Source organism: Panthera uncia, assembly GCF_023721935.1.
Source record: "Panthera uncia isolate 11264 chromosome A3 unlocalized genomic scaffold, Puncia_PCG_1.0 HiC_scaffold_11, whole genome shotgun sequence".
NCBI lineage: Eukaryota > Metazoa > Chordata > Mammalia > Carnivora > Felidae > Panthera > Panthera uncia.
In genome coordinates, this window is record NW_026057578.1 from 90,875,339 (window position 1) to 90,896,580 (window position 21,242).

Genomic DNA, 21,242 nt, shown 5'->3' on the forward strand with positions numbered 1-21,242 from the left:
AATAAAAAAGGAACATACTATGCTTATAGCAAAGACAGTGGTTCTCAAAGGGATCTATATAGTTCCCCAGGGGATCCTTGGCAATGTTTTAAAAGGTGTTGGGTTGTCACAACCGGGCTGAGAAATGCTACTGGAGTTTATTGGATAGAGAAGAGGGATACTTCTAAATATCCTACAATACAGGATAGTGCCTCACAACAAAGAATATTCTAGCCAAAATTTTGATGGTATCAAGACAAGGAAATCTTGAAATAGGAAATATTGACAAATGAGCAAAAGTAAGGGGAAGAACTATATATATGGTTTGCTACTATTTACCTTATATCCCTAAGAGAGTCTATAAATATATAAACATATTTGATTATATTTTCTTGAAAAAATAAAAGGATACCCATGAGAGGTTTGATAAACAATAGGATGGAGAGATCAGGGTTAGAAAATAGAATTTTCTGAATATTCCTTGCTTGTGGATTTAACCTTAGAACTATGTAAATACATTCATAACTATAAAACAAAACAAAATTTATACTAAAGAAAAGCAAAATAAAGCAATGAACCTAATTTAGTATTTGGTATTGACCTAGTGGTATAATCACACAGATAGGAATTATGTTACGTGAGTTTAAAACAATAATATAGCTTCCATCTCTAGTAATTTATATACTATGGACAAAAATAAATGACCAGGAAACTTTTAACTATTTTGAATATATTTTAAATATTCAAATTGTTGGTGGCAAGGATGGTGTGTGTGTGTGTGTGTGTGTGTGTACATATCTTATAGGACTAGGCTGTATGTATTATATTTAAAATCAAGCTATTGGGACAGTCACTTAAGTATTCAACTTCAGCTCAGGTCATGATATCATGGTTTGTGTGTTCAAGGCCTGCATCCTGCTCTATGCTGACAGCTCAGAGTCTGGAGTCTGCTTAGGATTCTGTCTCCCTCTCTTTCTCTCTCTGCCCCTCCCCCACTCACACTCTGTCTCTCAAAAAATAAGTAAACGTTAAAAAAAATTTTAAGTAAATAAATAAATAAAATCAAGCTATTTCCTAGCTCATTTACATGGTTTTCGGCAGGATTTAATTCTTCCTTGCCTGTTGAACTGAGGTCCTCTGATTCTCTTAAGATGCTAGTGGGAGGTGTCTCTCATTTCTTGCCATGTGATGCTTACCCTAGGGCAGCTCCTAATAGACCAGATGGATTTCCGCAGAGCAAACCAGCAAGAGAACTAGAGGAAGCCCGCAAGACAGAAGTCATGCTCTTTGCAACCTAATCTGGGAAGTGATATCACATCACTTTTTCTAAATTCTATTCATTAGAAGTGATTCACTCAGTTCAGTTCACATTCAAGAGGATGGGATGACACTAGAGCATGACTACCAGGAGGTGAAGATGTAAGAGCAACATTAGAATTTGTCCTACTATGGGTATAAAGCAAATAAGTGACTATGTTAACATCATTGATGATTGGGATTTGAAGCAGTAGAGAAAAGAGAAACAAGTATCAGGTTAACAATTAAGTAAAAATCCTGTGGATTTGAATTGGAAGTATGAATCCAAGTATACACACACAGACATGCACACACACACACACACACACACACACACACGCAAATATATGTGTATGTATATATACATTTCCTATTTCTGTATGCTGAAAGGCCTAAAAAGTAATGCGCACCTCAAGTACACAGACTTCACTCTCCAAATTCTATATTTTACTACAAGAAACAAGGCTCCTTGGAGAAATAATGGATGCTAGGCCTTGACAAAAAATGGACAGAATTAACTTGGGTGAATTTGTTATAGTAGAAAGCAATGGCACTAGATGTGTCAAATGAATTCAGGAAACAACTTGAAGAGACTCAGACCCAAAACAAACAAACAAAAAATAAGCATAAATTGGAATAATAACATTTACATGATATAAATTATATTTAAAATAATGAGCTCATAATGATATTCAGAAAACATCTCATCTATCCCTGCTAAGGAAAGCTTGAGAACTAACTCATCATTTTGAAAGCTGACAAATAGAGGAAAGCAATCAAGTATCTATCCTGTATTTCATGCATAAACTTTAGGATAAACCAGTGATTCTCACCTGTGGGCAATTTTGCTTACCGAGGTCATCTGACAATGTCTGGAGACAGCTTTAGTTCTCATGACTGAGGAAGGGTACTACTAATATTTGGTAGGAAGAGGCCAGATATGCTACTAAACATGCAAAATGCACAGAACAACCCATCAAAGCAAAGAGTTACCCAGTCTATAATTAGCAATAGTACCTGAGTTGAGAAATCTTCAGGTAACCAAACAGTTGAAGAGATGAAATTTTACTCCAGTTAATAAACAATTTAGGAATGTTCAAAAGTAAAATACCACCCTTTTGCGATCTAATAAAAGGTAGATTTTGCCATTGATCACAAATGGTTGTTAGTATCACATAAACATGAAAGAGTACAACCATCTATATAATATTATTTTCAATAAATTGAATCCACATCTGATAAAGGAACATAATAAATGGCACCAGCTAGATGCAATTTGCTAAAGCCACACTTAAAAAAAATCTACTGTCAGATACCTGTTTCTTCAATAAGTGAAAAAAATAAGAGAAAGAGGAGCTACATTGACCAATTGTAATACATAGAACATATTTGGATTCTAATTAATACAAATAAGCAGAAAACAAGTTATAAGACAATCAGAGAAATTTGGAAAGAATTGAATATTTGGTTATCATATTATGAAATTATTTAAATCCCTGTAAGTGTGACAGTGACATGGTCGTTATATTTTTAAAAAGCTTTCTTATTTTGGTATTGGGGAAACTGAACAGCAACATGCAAAAGAATAAAACCAGACCACTTTATTACACCATACACAAAAATAAATTCAAAATAGATGAAATACCTAAATGTGAGACCTAAAACTATAAAAATCCTAGAAGAGAACACAGGCAACAACCTCTTTGATATTGGCAGCAGCACCATTTTTCTAGATATGTCTCCTGAAGCAAGGGAAACAAAAGCAAAAATAAACTATTAGGACTACATCAAAGTAAAAAGCTTCTGCACAGCAAAGGAAACAATCAACAAAACTGTAAGTCAACCTACAGGATGGGAGAAAATATTTGCATATGACATAACTGATAAAGGATCAGCTTCCAAAATATATAAAGAACTTATAAAATTCAACACCTCCCAAAAATAACCCAATTAAAAAATGGGCAGAAGACATGAACAGACAATTCTCCAAAGAAGACATACAACAGACATACGAAAAGATGCTCATCATCACTTACCATCAGGAAAATGCAAATCAAAACTACAATGAGATATCGCCTCCCACCTGTCAGAATGGCTAAAATGAACAACACCAGAAACAACAGGTGTTGGTGGGAAATGGAGAAAAAGGAACATTCATGCATTGTTGGTGGGAATGCAAACTGGTGTAGCAAATGTAGAAAACAGTATGGAGTTTCCTCAAAAAGTTAAAAATAGAACTACCCTATGATCTAGCAATCACACTACTGGGTATTTACGCAAAGAAAACAAAAAGATTCATTCAAAGGAATATATGCACCTCTATTTTATAGCACCGTTATTTACAATAGCCAAGATATGGAAGCAGTCCAAGTGTCTATCGATTGATGAATGGATAAAGAAGATGTGGTATATATACATACATACATGAATATATACAATGGAATATTATTCAGCCATAAAAAAGAATGAAATCTTGCCATTTGCAACAACATGGATGGAGCTAGAGAGTATAATCTAAGCAAAATAACCCAGAGAAAGACAAATACCATATAATTTCATTCATATGTGGAATTTAAGAAAAAAACATCAAAGAGAGAGAGAGAGAGAGAGAGAGAGAGAAATGAAGTAACAGGCTCTTAATTATAGAGAACACACTGATGGTTACCAGAGGGTAGGGGGTGGGGGATGCATTAAATAGGCGATGGGGATTAAGAAGAGCACTCGTTATGATGAGCACCTGGTGATGTATGGAAGGAAGTGTTGAATCACTATATTGTACACCTGGAACTAATATAATGTTGTATGTTAACTAACTGTAATTAAAATTAAAAACTTAACAAAATCATTCTTATCTTTTAAGATATATATTGAAATTATTACAGAAAAATGATAAGATGTGGTAACAGCTTCAAAATAATCTAGAATGGAAAAAGAATATATATGTAGGAATACAGATGAAACAATCCAAAGCTATGAATTTATGATACCACTCTCACTTTTGTGTGTTTTTGGAATTTTGCGTGAAAGTTTTAAAACTTTACAAGTTCTATTTATTCATTACTGTACATACTAAGGGGAAAATATGATAAAATATCAACAAAATATTCCATAAAGTATACTAACTTGAAACAAAACTTAGCATTTTATTTACTTTAATATGCCACTTTAATCATACTGTATATAATTTTGAGCATTAATTTTTAACTTTCTATTTATATTAAAATGAATTTTCTTTTAGCATTACTCATTTTCAAGAGTCATGTCACTGTTAGATAATGGTCCATTAAATAAACATCACTTGTTTAATTTACTTTTCAACCCCTACTTACCATTTTATTTTTCTACTTTTCAGTATTATAAATAGTGCTGAAATAAACACTTTTGCATATAATATAATTTCCTATCCAAAATCATGCATTTTAGGGCATATAGGTCTGGTATAAATCCATCTCTTTGGAATAATTCCCAGAATTTAAATAACTGAGTATAAGGTCTCATCGTTCTAAAGATTATTGAGACATAAAGACAAATCACTATCTGCAGAGATTAAGAAAGCATTTGGCTGCAAAAAAAATGAGCATCCTATAACAATTACTTAAACAAGAAGTTATTTTGTTTGTCTCACAAAATAAAAAAGTTCAGTGTTAGAACAGTGGCACCATAGTATCATCAATAACACAAATTTTTTTCTCTTCTGTTCTGCCATCTTTAATGCAGCCTCATGGTAACAATTCATGTGCTATAATACCATATCTAGGGACCAGACTGGAATAGGGTCGAAGAAACAAGGCCTTTCTTCCTTAGAGGTTTTGTCTTTGTATGTAGATATGCAAGCAATTCCTTGTAGATTTGTTCTGACCTCATTGGTGAGAAATGTGCTTCAAGTTCATGCCTGACTAGAAGCTGTGTAAGAAAACAGGGTGTTCAATTTTCTAGTGTAAAAGAGATAAGGTAGTTAGGAATGGATGCCGAGTGAGCCAATTTGTGGTACATGAGCCCCACATTTCAAGAATACCAAAGTGCTAAATGACATCCAATTTTTGTTATAACTGTTCAATTTCATTTAATAATTACATAGAAGATGCTCTATTGTTTTTAAATTGCTTTATATTCTTTGCCATTACCTAAATATGAAACTATATATTTATTAAGCAATTTATATAAACTATTTTGGGGTAGACAGATGTTATAGTGATTGGGAGGGTTAAGAACCCAGAATCTTAAGTCAAATAGCCTAGTTTAGTGTATAAGGCTGAATTTGAGGAAAAAATCATCTTTGAAGTGATGTTTTTCCACCCATCCTCTAAGACTAGTGCTTTACCTCTAGGCCTTTTTACTCCTTGGCCTTCAAAAGTTCTCATGGTATATCTCATTATATAATGAGCTGATAGAAGCTTACTGTCACTTTGTACAGGATCAGATAAACTCTTTATTACCAAAGCATTAAAAGTAGACATGAGGTAATTCATTACCCTACAGAATATTTTTATTTTAACCAAGATCAGTTCTTTATCCCCATGAAATGCACATTTTACAATGTGTGATGTCTCTGTTAAAAATTTTCTGATCAGTGCAATATTTTAGAAAAGGAAAATTTACAAACCCATTAAATAACACCTTAGAGATGATTGTATAAATAGCCATCTCTGTTGATAAGAATATCTTGAGGTTATTCAACTAAATATGCATCAGAAAAAACAAATGTTTGGGGAATTTGCTATAAACTTGAGGAAATTCCAGCCTTAATTACCTACACACTCCTGGTAGAAGTCATACTATATTTGGCTATAGATCCAAGGATGCCTATAGATGGCAGAGGCAAATGTTAATGAGCCCATTATTAGTGTTAGCTGTTTTTATTAAAACATCTTAAAGCTCCAGGAGGTGAACTAATATATTCTTTTTTATTTTAGATGCTTGATATTTTAAATGGAATATGAAACATCTTTGAATCACAGTGGCAGATTCTTGAGGATGATTAAGCATGGTGTCTATTAAAAACCTATGCAAATTACAAAAAAGACCTGTGCTAAATAAAACTGCACTCATACAGTGAGAATTTTAGCATTTAGTAATCTTAAAATATTTTCGTTTAAATTTCTTAAGTTTTTCTTTTTCTTGTTTTTATTTGTTCAATGTAACACAATGTCTGAAAAGTAGGGACTAAGATCTTCTAGTTTCATAGTTAAATTTCTTGTGAAAGCTGTCTATATTCACTCTCTTCATTTTCTGGCCTTTTATACAATTCTCACCTTGGTCATAAATTTAGTCCATCACTCTACTTTAAAATTGTTCATGATGATCACCAATCAAGCCTATTTTTCTAAATCCATCGGCTATTTTTCAACCATCATACTACTTGGCCTCTAAACAGCATTCATTTTTGTTAACATATTTTCCCTTGTCTTCCTGGTCATTTCTCTTTTCTGTTTCTTCTCTTATGTTAGACTACCTCTTCTACACCTTCTTTGGTGTAGGCTCTTTGGAGCCTCACCTTGTCTACTAATTAGAATTCTACTAATTAGAATTCTTCAAGACTCGGTCGAAAAATCTGCCTTCTTTTCACTCTCTACGATTTCCCTAGATAATTACAGTAATCACATACATACCAATTGACACTTAGAAGCAGAGACACAACACATTTATATCTTTAGGCCAAATCTCACTCTTAACTCTAGACATCTGTATCCGCTGGCTCCTTGAAACTTCACTTGACTATATCAAAGGCATATGATCTCTGCATAGTCTATATCTATGTCTTCTTTCAAACCTTGTTTTCTCACGTAATGGACCCCCTAAATATCTAATTACTCAAATCAGTAGGTAAGAGTTAACCATGACATCCATTTCCTTATTTTCTCTATCCAACTCATCAAAAATCCTCTTACATATACCTGTTAAATATTGTTCAAGCTCATTTACTTCTGAACATTGATATTGGTAGCACTGTTTTCTTAGTCCAACCTACCATTATCTCTGTTCTTAATATCCACAATAGAAATCTAATGCATTCCCCCCTGGCTTCCCTACAGTCTACTCTTTACATTCAACCAACAAAGTTTTTTCATCACATTAACCTGGTAATGATACAGTTGTAGACTTCCCTTTTTTCCTAGAAATATTGAGTTACTCCTACAAATCTTTCATTGTGGCCATCAACTAGCCCCTCACATTAGTCTGTTTCCATTCAGTTTTGTTTCATTAATTTCTACTTATTCTTCAGATTTTCTCCAGAGATAGATAGATAGATAGATGATAGATAGATACATAACTTTAGATATAGACATAGATATCTTCTTTTCTGTTTTCAAAGTTATAAAATTGTATTTTCTTTCAACACTATTGATGAATGCCTGTGTCTCCCATTACTTGTTAAGCTCCACAAGAAGAGGGACCAGATCTGGTTTTATTTATTCCTAGCATCTAGCAAAGTGCTTGGAACCTTGTTAGTATCTAAGAGATATTTGTCTAAAATATAAAAAATAAAAATGCTTTCAAGTCATAAATCCCAATCTTAATTCTATCTTTATGTATACTATCTTTTTAACTAATGTATTTATCAAGTTAAATTATTTTTCCCTTGGAAACCTCTTGGCTAACATGAAAAGATGTACATACTTCCACGCACATATAACTGCACGCAACGATGGATCTACCAGCAGAGAATACAGAGAAATTTATTTATTGGTTGCTTGAAATTAAAATTCTTAGAGCAGCATGAGATAATTAAGCTCTGTTTTGAAAATGAATCTTCCCTGTGAAGCTATTATGTAGTTGAACTGTTAATTTAACATATATTTTTACTTTATATTGTATGATATGGCTGCCAGTCTGCCACGAGGAGAGAATAGTAGGGAGAAACCTCTGTACTTTTTGGATTTACATAGTTTTTACTTAGATCCTGAAATGAAAGCTCAGGTGCATAGACAAAATTCTTTGCCTATTGGCATATAAATCAATGTCACTAATGTTTAGAAAATTACAAACCACATAATGTTTAAAAAAAGTAGGGAAGACAAGCATAAATTTGCCAAGTTTTTCACTTGCCAACTACTGATATTTAAAATGGCTACATTTCTTGTCCCATAACAACAGCAGGAGCAGCAAAGGAAAGTTATATTAACATTAAAAGAATCAGAAAGATATAAGGATAGGCTTTTCAATTATAAAAATGTTACTATTTGTTAAACTGTGGCCATTGTCCTTATTTTTATCATTTCACCTCAGTCTGTTAAAATTGCCATCAGGAGACTGGCCCCAGCACATAATTTGACATTTGCAAATCACTCATATAACATAGATGAGAAGGACACAACCCACAGTAAAATATTCCTATTTCCATTCTTAGGAATAATTCTATGAAATGTTCTATATTTTTCGGAAAGAGGTTCCAAATACTTTCAGTACTTATTGGATAAGTGTTTAAAACTGAGAAGAAAATTGAAATCGGCCTGTGTATTATCAATTGGTAACAAAGGTAAGGCCTTTCATTAATGAAAGAGTCAGAACAGAGAACACTGTACATAACTAATGCATGCTCTTAAGCAAAGTTTCATTGAAACTGCTTTAAAAAAAAGCAAATAAAGTTAAATTGCCTTGTGAATCTCTTCAATGTCTTTAAACTCATTAGTATGCCCCCAAACCTGGTGTACTTTTAAGCACATAGTGTGCTGCTTAACAAATACATATTGATTACTGTGGATAAAGAGTAGACACAATTAGGAGAAAAAGAACAGTTAAATTAATTCTCTACTGGGAGGGAAAGTTTAACAATGTCATTCCCCAGGTTTGACAGTAATTTTATTTAAAGATTTTTATAAATAACCTAAAAGTGGGTGTACACAGTAAGTTACCCAAGTTCTTCTAAGCAAAGGAATGCTGAGTCAGTGGGAGTAAAGTGCAGAGAGAACTCATGAAGCTGTGTGGGGTAAGACAAATGGCAATTGAGCTTCAATGTGGGCAAGTGTGAAGTAAAGCATTTAAAGAACAATTCCAGATATGGCATAAAAGATTATGAGATATCATTTATGATCCAGGAAAATGATCTAAGAATTACAATATGCTCTTTCATTCAAAAAGTCTTTGCCAAAACTTCACTCTCTATGGACCTCTCAAATGGTGGTGGTTCCGTCAAAGACCACAAGACTACAACTTTTCTTTCTTATACATTATCCAAGGTAATCTGCTTCCAAATTTATAGCTTTAATTGCCATACATAATAGATGTTTATTGTTTTTTGTTCCTTTAATGTGATTATTTTTTCATGGCCAGTATTTCATTCCCTTTCTTTGGTAACATATTCCAATTTTCCTTAAGGGAACCACCACCTTCTCTGCTCTTAGCCCAACTGTTTCCAGATGAATACAATGGTGCTTGTAGCTTCAATGAGACAAAATGAGCCTATGGCAGCCAAGCAAATCATGTACCCTGCCCATGGCTATCAGTTCAGGAAAGAGCAAGTAACAGAATAAAGGAGATGTGAGATGTTAGGTATAGCTTTTGGAAAGAAAAGCATTCTATCTTTCCTAGGTTTTGTTGACATGAAAATACGGGGTCGAGATAGCAGTCATGGCTTGAGAGAAGCCTGAAGCAGATGGAAGCATTCACAATATACCCTGAAAATGGAGCCAACCCAGAGGGAATAAAGAGACATGGCATCTTGGATGCCCAATGAATTTGCACCTAAAAATAACCCTATATAGTATATGAATGAATTTTTTTCTACATTAATTTGAATTGGATTTCTGTCACTTACAATAGAAATAAATGCTGACCAATATAGTACATTGTTGTTGTACTGATATACTGGTATACAATGGTGGGCTATTTGAAGTGAAAATCTCCTTTCTGAAATCCAGCCATGTTTCCAATTGAATGATTATGCCTATCTGGGTGTTCTTAGTAATTTCATAAATTATGCACTCAAAATTGAGCTCACTGTTTTGTCTCCCAAAGCACGTAATTTTTTTTAATGTTCTGTATTTTAATTAAAAAAATTTTAATGTATATGTATTTTTGAGAAAGAGAGAGACAAAACACAAGCAGGGGGTGGGGGGAGGAAGGGAAACAGAATCTGAACCAGGCTTCAGGCTCTGAGCTGCCCTCACAGAGCCTGACATGGTGCTTGACCTCACACTGAGATCATGACCTGAACCGAAGTAGGATGCTTAACCGACTCAGCCACACAGGCAGTCCAATATTCTGTGTTTTAAGAAGTAACATTAACATAGTCTCATACATAATCCCCAAAGCCTTAGTAGTCATTTTAGCTTCTTCTTCATTTAACTCAACTTTTACTGAATTATTAAATTGGAAGACTTTGTTTTCATAGTTGCAACTTCTATATTTTATCTGTTCCCATTGTCTAGTTCAGCTACTACTATTTCTTACCTCCCCTAACTGTTCTTTCTTTCCATAATTAGACTCATCCCTCTCCATACTATTATTGTGATTTTGACAAAACTATTATGTTACCACTTCCTTACTTGAAATATTTCCATGTGTTTCCTGGATATTTAAAAATAATTTTTCTGGTTTTGCCTAACACCTTTGGAACTGTATCCTTTACCCGTCCCTACTTCTGTCCAACTCCCATACCACATAACCATGCACCCTAATTCCTGGGCACACTAAGCTGCTTGGGGTTTCTAAAAACAAACAAAACTTTCTTGTACTGTACTTTTCCATTTAGAATTTTTGTTTTGTCCATCTGGAATGTTCTCCAATATTTCCACTTCTGGTAAATACCTTCATCAAACAGAACTCAATTTTACTGAACACTTACCATGGACTCCTCTGGATTTCTGATACTGTCATATGCTCCTCTTCAGGGTATCTATAATATTCTGTAAACCACTTTGTACTTCTAGGACACTAAAGTGTAATGACTGAGTTTCTCATGAATTTCAGCTATACACGGACTGTGTCTCATTCATTTTTAGAGTGGGTACTCACTGGTACTGGATAAATCCTTCACACATGGATGAATGAATCAGTGAATGGACCTTCCTTTTTCCAGCTAATCGTGTTACTGTTATATTAAACATCTCAACTAAACATTTTATTTTAATTCAAAATATAGGATCACATGCCCCAATTATGGGTCCAGAGACTTTGCTTTTTCTGCTATACGTGACTTCCTCTGAAAATAGGAGTAATAAAGACAAATGAAGCCTTATAGAAAATAACAAGTTTCTTAGAATCAGAAAGGAAATATTATTACATATTCATTAAATTTGTATTTGGTGTAGATAAGGAAACATTTATTTTATTAAGAAACAAATGTACTTACAAATTTATATCTTGTATTCAAAACAGTTCCAATGTTTTGAAATATTTGCTTAATGTTTTGCTTTTTCCCTAGTTCATATTCTCTATTTATTATCTATCATCTATCTATACATCTATTTTCTATCTATACACCTATCTATCTATCTATCTATCTATCCATCTACCTATCTATTTGCAATTTCAAACCAAACATGTTAGGAGTGGGGTGCCTGGGTGCCTCAGTCAGTTAAGTGTCCGAATTCAGCTCAGGTCATGATCTCATGGTAAATAAAGGTAAGCCAATTCAGGGAAAGATATTTTGTTTGGTTGTTGTCATAGGATAGGATCAACTTGCATTTGTCACTTACAATAAAAATGGCTTGCAGAACGTCATTGTAACCATTTAATATTTTCAGTTTATTCCAGTGATATAGTAAAGCTCTCTCAAGCACTGGCCTTCAAAAATTTGAATCATATGCTCCGTAAAGGCTTTAAAAACTAGGTAACCTCTTGCACTTTTTAAGTTTATACCTAAGATTATTTTATATTCAAATCATTATGAAAGATGTATTTTGTATTTTTCCCTTTAAAATATATTTTTATTTAACTTTCAAGAAGAAAATTTATCTCAGTTTAGAGAAAATGTCTGTACTGGTAAAAGCTGATCCTCATTATCAAATCAATCAAATTGGATAACTTTCTCTCAGAAAAAGCAGGACTATTTTTTTAATGAAAATCAACATATGGCCTATATCCTTATGACAGTCTTCTTACTATGAATTCTAATTCTTATGCAAGTAAAGAGATTGAGAGATTAAGAGACACATGCACTCCTACGTTTTCTGCAACATTATTTACAATAGCCACAATGTGGAAGCAGCCCAAGAATGCATTGATGAATGCATAATTCTGTGTACACATACACACACACACACACTCAGTGTAATATTATTCAGCCATAAAAAGGAATGAGAGCATGCTATTTGCAAGAACATGGATGGACCTACAGAGTATTATACTAAGTAAAATGAGTCAGAGAAAGACAAATACCATATGATTTAACTTATATGTGGAATCTAAAAACAAAACCAAACCAGCAAATAAACAAAAAACAGACTCTTAAATACAGAAAACAAACTGGGAATTGTCAAAGGAGAGATTGGTGGAAGACTGAGCAAAAGAGATAAACGGGATTAAGAGATACAAACTTCCAGTTATAAAACAAATAGGGAGAGGAAAAGTACAGCATCGGGAATATAATCAACAATATTGTAATAGTATGATATTTTAATTGAATGGTGACTACACTTATCATAGTGAGCACTGAGTAATTTATAGAATTGTCAAACCAATATGTTGTACACCTGAACTAATATAATGTTGTATTTTAGTTACACTTCAATAAAAAATAAATAAAAAGAGATAAATACACATTTGCACATATATACCCCAAAACTGCTAGTAAAAAGTACTGAAAGAAACAGAGTCTTACTTCATTCTAGATATAAGCAAAAAGCATGTGACTAGGATGACATAAAAATCTGTCCCTTTCAGTATTTATTAATACTTTTTGTGCTTTGCTCCTGGAACTGTCCTTCAGAAGTAAAACATTCTTAACTGCCTCTTTGTTTGGTGCCAATTTTTTTATGGTTTTTGTCAGTGAAAAGACAGTAGCTGAGCAAATTTGCATCTTTCTTCTGTAAAATGGGTGAGGGACAATTGTGAGAGAGGAAGTGGATGAAAAATCTGTAGCCAGTAGACAGTTCTCAGGTACGTCAGTTTTTTAAAAAATACTATTATCTGGAAATTAAATCTCTTAAACCTATCCATACCCTGGGAACCCCTAAGCCTTCTTCCTGCACCAGTAAGAAAGGCATTCAATCCTTTGAAGGCTGATGTCTTGTAGAAAGATTCAGGAAAGCCTCCCCATTTATTTCCTAAAGAATGGGAATAAGAGAGAATAGATGAACAGAAAGTTATGAGTGCAGTATGAGAAAAATAGAATGTGTCAAAATCTATAATATTATATTTTGAGGAACTGAGAACTAGAAAAGATCAAATAGAATCAGCAATACCATCCTGAAATCAAAACAGGTTGCTTAGCCAAAAGGAAGATTACCATCCATCTCAACCCTGCACCAATGTCAACGAATCTAAGAATGCCTAAACTTGTAAAAGTCAAGGACTGTACCTATAAAGTACTCTCGTTATAAAATGGATTATCTGTAGTAAAAGGAAATTATATACTGATTATGTAATACTTTGATTACCTATCAATTTTTAATTCTTCTCAGCCATAAGACCTTCAGCCATATTACCATCAATTAAGGGAAGCCATTAAAAAAACAAAAGAATTCCCTGGCTTCTGGATTTTCAAAAGCTGAAGTCCTAACACAACAACAGGATTGGAAGGAAATTACTAAGCCACTATGATGCTCTAGAATGAGTCAATAAACCTTTTTCTATCTACCTTTGAGCTGAGACTTAGGAGCAACAGAGAACAAAAGAATTACGTCAACTTTGGAAAAACTTCTCAAGAAATGGCCTTTTACCTTATGTTCCCACCCTCATCTGAGCTTCATGAGAAGTAGAACAGTAAAATCCCTAGATCAGTTTTGGTAGAATCCCTCCAGAGCAGAGGGCAACTTAGCCTGGTTTCATGGGTCTGCATGAGCATGAGGTTCTAGAGTTCCTTGTACATGAGTATGTTTTTGGAGCAATAAAGTTACACATAGCTGTCTTTCGTGTCTAGATATGAGATCATGCTACTGAGCTTACCACAGAGATAAAGTAATATAGCATAACATTCGGAAGTTCCCCATAGAGGATACAATGCTACAGAGAGTAGCGTCCAGGTTAGGATGCAGAACAGAGTAAGGTGGGTGGATGCTCTAACAACGCCTACATTGGAAATAATGTCTTCCAAAGGCCAGAGTGATACAACTATTGCTGACAAGAAATAAGGGAAATAAAGATGTTTCAAAAGATACCAAAATATACCAAAATAACCAAGAACCCAATCACCTTCCAAAGGCTTTAATGTAAGTCATAAACTTACATACAACTTTGGAACACAATAATCCATAATATGTTAAGAAACTCATGAATTACTTGATTTTATCAACAAATTTACTAATTTTGTTTCACCACTAGGCTAAAAAGAGCTGGTAGGAGAAATTAATTAGGGTTATTTTTTAAGTTAAAATATTTTGTACATGACAATTGATACATCTTCAGAGCTACTGGTACACAAAGTTAACACAGTTACTGCCATGTATTGAGCACTCACTCTCCAAGCTAGGTGTTTAGTGATTTTCCTGCATTATTTTACCTTCCAAACAACCCTACAACTTAGAAATTGTTAGTACAGCATTCTTATTTTAAAGGTAAATAAGGTTTAATGACTTGTCCAAAGTTAGTAAGCCAACTGGTAGTAGAATCAGGAATTAAACCAAAGTATACTCATAACAATTCTACTTCAAAAAAACATACCATATACTGATGAGCAGAAGGAAGAATATGGGTACTAGTGAATTAATATATATACTGAAGCTGAATTGAAGATTTTGTGTCTACCTCCTACCTCATGGGACCTCAACCTCCAGTTTAGGGATTCTCAGCCTTGGCACTATTGAAATTTTGAGCCAAATAATTCTTTGTTGTTATGAGATGTCCTATGCATTGTAGGATGTTTAGCAGCATCCCTGGCTTTTACCCACTAAATGTCAATAGAGCCGCCACCCCCTGTTGTGACAATCAAAATGTTTCCAGACATTGTCATATGTCCCCTGGAGGGCAAAATGGCATCTAGTTAACAACCACTGGTTTACATTTAAAGTGGCTGAGGGAGACTCAAATGATCTTTACCAGCTGTCTTGTTTCTAGTTTTGAGAGTTCTTGTGACCTTATAATTGATACTGAAAACTTGAATCTAAGTAATTAGAAGAATTGAAGACATTTATGCAATTCATGGAAAGAAACTGCATCATAAGACGTGTGTTCAAGTTTTATTATTCAACCATTCTTCAACTGAGTTGCTTTATTGTTCAGCTAAAATGTTTTAGGCAGGTCAATTGCCCTATCTATGCATAGTCTCTTATTTCTAAAATACAGATCATAACATCCACTTTATATAATGTGATTAGATGGGTAAAATGAAACAATAGAAACAAAACTTGTTTAACTGTAAAACTAGGAGACTAAAACTGTATTTACCTTGACCATAATCACAATGGCAAAAAAAAAAAAAAAAACAAGGACCAATGCAGCTATTAAAGAGATGTTTGATCACGACCTTGAGTTATGAATTCCTTTATTTCCACCACATGAACATCTCTCTCAGGTAGTTTTGACTCTCCGTGTGTGTGGAAAAATATGTGATTAAGTGAGACATTGATAATTTCAAAGAAGGTAGAGTGTTGAAGGAAAGATACTAAAAGCAATCATAAAATTATTAAATTTTCTTTCAATGTGATGAAAATATGCTGTTATTTTTTATGAATTACTACAAGAAAGAATGCTCAGAACAGGAACTAAAATTATTCACAGGCTACACACTATTTACTAAGTCAAATACGTTGCAAAGTGATACAATATTTACCATGACATATATCCTGGCCTCTAGGCAATGTTATCTGTCTTTAGGAAATAGGAAAATCATCTGTCTTTAAAGATCAATGCTAACATTGTTAAATAATTATATAAAATCAATATAATAATTGATTTTATATAATTGTAAAATGCCATAAAAAGTGAGACAAAAATTAGACATTACTCATTGATGTTAGGAAGAAGCAAATTTAAGACCAATGGAAAAGAGATTAGTATATCATAGAGATCATTACTTTCAGAAATGACATGCACATAAACAAACAAAAATATCCTGGAAGGCTTTAGATGGTTTAAATAGGTAAGTCACAATATACAACCTTTAGATGATGAAATACAGTGAAAGAGAAAAAAAGTAAAAAACATTACACCTTCACTTTTACCAAGCTTTATTATTTGCTATTAGTCCTATAATGGTAATATTCAACTATTTTCTGTATGTAACATATTAGCTATGAAAGTAATATTTTATTGGTATAGACAAATCATTCTGTAAACTCTCTAATCTCTTAAAATAGCAAAGTTTAGGTACATAGAATTTCATATAGCTGGCGATCAGTTCTTGGTACAGCTATAACAAAGAGGGTTTTTTTTCAACTGAGAATCCACACATAGTGTAACAACTTAAATATTAATATAAATAATTAATCTATACTAATAATTCATACATCTGGTTTATAGGGTTAGGAAGAAAATTATGATTATCTGTTTTGACAGTGATCTGATTAGAAAGAACCCAGGGTATAATAATTTTGCTAAGAGTTTCCTTTTTAATTGAGATGACCTTTCAATAATACTGGCCTGTTACATTTCCAGCTGAATAAATGTGATGATTTTTATAAATTTTTGATTAAGCAAGATGTTTAGGATAGTTGAAGAAATCAGAAATATCAATGGTACCTTTGAACATGAAAAGTTGAGCTTATCACATATGCTCTTCTGAGCAGGCAAGCACGAGAAATTTGAGACACACTTTGTTTTTCACGATGGCTTCATATCACACAGAGATTCACCCCTTTAATGAACTCTATTTGTGGACTCATGCAAGAAAACAAGGTAATTGTATTATCTTAACCTCAATGACTTTTCAAGCCGTGGTGTTAGAGCCATTACACTCAATATTTGAAAAGAAATATATTAAAAAATAACCAAGTTGCTTTGAGGAAATTGGGACATAACCTTTTCATATAAAAGAATGAAAACTCACTGAACTGGAAAAAAGTATACTTCTGGTAGGGACATTTAACTCACTAGATAAATGTAAAACATTAACATTGCTCTTGTAAAGTTATCAAAGTGATTAAAAAGAACATTAAAAAGTACATTACAAAATTAATTGAATCGTGTTTGACAGAAAATGTAAGGCCAGAATATTTAATGAATATCTACTTTAGATTATTTTGTTTCTATGAACCATTTAATATTATCTCAATACCTGTTTAAATATTTTCTCTCCTGAAAAGTGAAATGTATAAGCACATATTTACTGAGCATTTATAATATACCCTTTTTCTTTTAATTTATTCCAAATGGGAGCGGAGGAAAAACTATGTTGGGACTATTTTTAAAAATTATAAATAATTCACAGTATGCCTATGAGTATAGCTATGCGATATGCTTAGCAAGATTATTACCAAGTTGTTATGGAGATTTAAACTCATGTAAACTGATATCTTTTACTAAATTTCTTTAAATTCAACAAAGTTAGATCACAAGATTGTGATGAATATATTCTTATTTCTGAACCTGTGAAATGTTGACACAGTGTATCTACAATATATATAAAACATATTGCCAAACTATAAAATAAACAAAATTTATGTATTTCAGTAAAGCAAAATATTGTTATAGCACAATGTCAAAATGATCTTGACATAGAATGCAAAATAAATAAATGAATAGAGTAGTAATGTAAATTTAAAACAGTATTTTGAAAAATGATCACTTTGTGGGAATGGTAGACATAAATATACAATGGAATCTAAAAGCTACATTCTCTACCTTGATGATAATTAGAAAAATATAAATTAAAGAAATCTCAAAAACTAAAGGTTGTTATTAGCACAGGTACAAAGAAAGACATATCAAACTGTGATTCCTTCAAATAGAAAACGTTTCTTCATTCTAGGAAGTATGGAACATTTTACAAAAGCTGGTTTCGTTTTCAGCAAGGATATAGTCTGAAAACTTTCTGAAAAGCATAAAACATATAGACCCTGTTACGTGTGCATAATGCCATAGAACTGAAACTTAATAATGAAAATAAACCATGCGATCCTGCCAAGAAGTTAAGGGATAGTCCTGAAAGTTACTTCACAGAATAACTTGTAGGGCTCTTTAGAATCTAAGAAGATAGAGCAGTGCTGTTGATAATCTTCAGACTCAGGCAAAAGTGGTATGAAGCTAAAGAAGTTGTTTGACCCTTTTAAATCTAAGATCCTGAACCTATAAAAAGGACAATAAAACCAGGACCAAACTCAGGATGCTGAAAAAATTAGAGATAATTCACAACTTAAATCTGCTAGCAGTCTGTATCAAAAGAGTTATAATGCTAAACTCGTATTTGTCTTCCTTCTCCCCTTCTCCTCCCTTTCTCCTTCTTCCTCTTCTTCCTCCTTCTACTATAATTGCATGTTATGGATTAAAACCAAGTATGGCCAAATAAAGCCAAATATGAACATAATCATAGCTTCATTTATTATTCTGTCGTCTAACAAGAAAAACTAAAAATATTCATTCGATTCTGAAGCTTAAGAAAAAAAAGTAACCATCCATGAGAAAGAAATTAGGAAGAAAGAAAGAAAGAAAGAAAGAAAGAAAGAAAGAAAGAAAAGACATATTCTAAGGATTACTATTTTCCCAAATTTATCTCTAACTTCAATGCAACAGCAGTCAGAATCCAAACAGGATAATATTTGGAAGTTAACAGTATTGGTGTGTTGAGAAAGATATGGACTTTCTTAAAATAGTAAAAGTAATAATGATAATAGCAATAGTGACACCACTATACCACATGGTATCTAAAGGCCAGCGATGTGCTATTTTGCATGTATTGTCTCCTTTAATGCTCAGTACAAAACTATATAGAAGGCAATATTTATTTCCATTTTACCAATAAAGCAACTGGAACAGAGAAAATTTGAGTATTATTTTGAATGTCACAGATAATACAAAACAAACAAAGCTGGCAGGTCCCAGAGATTGTGCTCTCAAAAATTATACTGTGTATCTAAATATAAAAAATGATATCTTCTCTATCAAACAAAAAGTGATTCTGCAGTACCGTAACTATAGTAATGTGGCATTGGCAAAGGAGAGAAGGGTGATATTGAATATTCTATAAACAAGCTTGAGAATGTATTGCAAATCATGTGTGAGAAATAGCACCGCATGGGAGTGCGAAGTCTAATAGGACAAAAGTCAAGAATAAATTTATCTTCCAAAGTTTACCAAGGAATTAAATATTTGCTATGAAAATAATTTTATTTGGGACATTGATTGCTCAGAATGTTAATGTCAAATAATCTAAAACTTAGCAGTCCCTGTGTTTAAGCTTTCAAATCAGTACCAATTCAGTAGCTATCAATTAATTAACTGATACTGAATGAATTCCTTCAAAAGCAGTGCAAATATAATTTCTTTCTAATGGATGTGCTGTCTTTTATTACATATCATTTTCAAAATACCAACCTCAGAAAAAAAAAATTTTAGATAAGTATAGTTTCAGTGCCCTAGAAAAATTTAGATATGTTTTCCTTACTTAGTCACACAGATTTGAATTTGTAGGAATGAGTATAATATTTTAATGGAACAGTCTGATTGGCCATTCCATATTTAACTTAAGAGGTACTCTCCCAAACTCAGTGAAGGGGTCTTGTCATTGCACAATTGTTTACACTGGAACTGCTCACATTACTTTCTCTTACAAAACCATTCTCACAATGAACGAAACCTGCTAAAATAATCTGCCTAAAGAACTTGACTTTTTTAACAAACTTTGATACTTTAATACATGTGTGTAAAGTCTATTTAATATCTAAACATCTCTATCTCACCCTGAACTGAAAAGGATCTGGTGTAATTTATTTGAACCAAGTCATTAGAATTGAAAAGGTTAATCTTTATTAATGACCTACTAGAATAAATGCTCAGGAGAGCAAGGACTGAGATTTTTTTTTTGAAATTTATTGTCAAATTGGTTTCCATACAACACCCAGTGCTCATCCCAAAAGATGCCCCCTTCAATACCCATCACCCACCCTCCCCTCCCTCCCACCCCCCATCAACCCTCAGTCTGTTCTCAGTTTTTAAGAGTCTCTCATGCTTTGGCTCTCTCCCAACTCTAACCTCTTTTTTTTTTTCCTTCCCCTCCCCCATGGGTTTCTGTTAAGTTTCTCAGGATCCACATAAGAGTGAAAACATATGGTATCTGTCTTTCTCTGTATGGCTTATTTCACTTAGGAGTGAGTTTTTTGTAATGATTATTATGTTTTCATTATACCCAATAACTTGAGCAGTAACTTGCTCCATGCTCAAAAAATAGTTGCTGAATAAATGAATGACACAAGTAGTTAATATGTATTGGGTACTTACTGTATCCCAGGTACCATGCTAAGTACTGGTGTCATGTGATGCTCACAATCACCTAATTAGTTAACATTTTTGCTATCCTACCTTTACAAGTGAAGTTTAAATGTCAGATTTTTACTAGGTATTTTATTTTGAGAAAGTCAGTGAATCTCTCCCTCAAAGCCTCTCTCCCCTTACCTGTAAAATGAAGATAATAAGCTTATCTGTCTTGAGCTGTTATAAATAATGACTAAAAATAAATATTTTTCACAGTATTAGACACATAGTTGATAGTATACAATCATTAAATATATATCATAAGGCTTCAAGGCAATTTTTTTTCACATATTCTAATGACAGTCAACTAAGTGAAAGCTGGACATAGTTTTCCTGGCTTGAATAAGTATAAACATGTTTACTTCTTGGTGCTTAGCTAGGCAACTGTAACTGTTCAGTGTTTTAGTCAATAAACCATTTGAGGACTATTTGAGGTAGGGATATGCGTCCTCACTACTGCCTAG